We start from the raw sequence: 1,476 nt of genomic DNA on the forward strand, positions 1-1,476 counted from the left end.
AACACACGTGAACCGAACCGAGACAGTCGAACCAAACGGTTCGGACGGTTTTCATAAACCGTTCCATCCCTAGTATGTATGTATGCCAGCGTATTCAATGCGTGGGCCATAATTTACAGATAAGGTATCTGATCATTGACATGCGTTAAGTGTAAGTCGTGGCGTCCATCTTATCCAAAACCTATGAGTAACTTCTCCTCCAGACTTCATCCCCATCATACGGTGAGTGAGAAGGTGAGTGTGATGGATCCTCCCTGCGTTAACACCCACGGCCACGACCAACAAACGTCCCTGCAGGCATTACGCTGAATCTACTGCTACTGCAAACCTTCTTTGCTTCTTTTTCTATCGTATCATGAGGGGACTGTGCCTCCTGCACCTGAGGGGAGGAGCTTTAACGGATGCTACGTAATGCCCATGAAATGATGCACAAGCGTCATTTCATGGGCATTAAGCTGCCGTGCCATATGCATAACTTAGGCTGTCATTTGACATAAGTTCTGTCTTGTTACAAATGCTCTATGTATACGCCCAAAATTGAAAAAATACATAGAAAGTGCAGTGTATGCAAGGTGTGACAGGGGTCCTGACATAAACTCAAAGGTTTGGAAATTAGATCTATGGTTTGTAACTGTTTTATAAATTTCTAGTTATAGATAGATGTAATTGTAAACTGTAATGTAATCTTTTGCCGCTGCCTTGGCCAGGACTCCCTTGAAAAAGAGATTGTTAACCTCAATGGGACTTTTCCTGGTTAAATAAAGGAATAATAAAAAAAAAACTTACATGTCAGGTACGCCGGTCATTGACTTTGACCAAGGCACCTTACAGAACAACTGCAGTCAGTCCTTGGACTGGCATGGCTAGCACTGCCCCTAGAGAGTTAGGGACTAATTTCCCACTGGGATCAGCTTCATAGTTAGGGTAGGACACTTATTTTGCTCAGGCTACTCATAATCCCACAGCCAAACATTGAAAGGGCAATGATATTGCCATTACTGCTAATATATAGAAGACATTTTGCACATCCAGTAATAAAATGCCACAGTGGATGGTATGGGGGGAATAGTCATTTAAGAAGGGGGATGCCATCCCCCTCATCTTCCCTTTAGTCAAGCATTGATTGACGCCAAAGGTAAACGAAAGGTTGAGTTATTGTATTATGTGACACATACATAGGAAAAAACCCTACAAAGTTATTGTTAATAGCTACAGCAACATGTATACTGGTGTGACTCTCTAAAAGAAGCCCCTTTTAGAAACCAAATAAATCTGAATTTATCTATAAATCTGGGATATTAGTACAGTCAGTGGTAAGAGATCCGTCCATCAGATTCTGTTGTTTACTGCGGCTACCAAAGAGCTATTTGTCAAACTTTCCACCCCTAACACTGACACCTTTGTTAAGCTGTTTTTTTTTTGGTCTCATTGTCTTTGCTGCTGTTGCCGTGGTAACCATTAGATGATTTCGATCAT

This window comes from Cyprinodon variegatus, unplaced genomic scaffold (assembly GCF_000732505.1).
Source record: "Cyprinodon variegatus isolate N-32 unplaced genomic scaffold, C_variegatus-1.0 Scaffold50, whole genome shotgun sequence".
Taxonomy (NCBI): domain Eukaryota; kingdom Metazoa; phylum Chordata; class Actinopteri; order Cyprinodontiformes; family Cyprinodontidae; genus Cyprinodon; species Cyprinodon variegatus.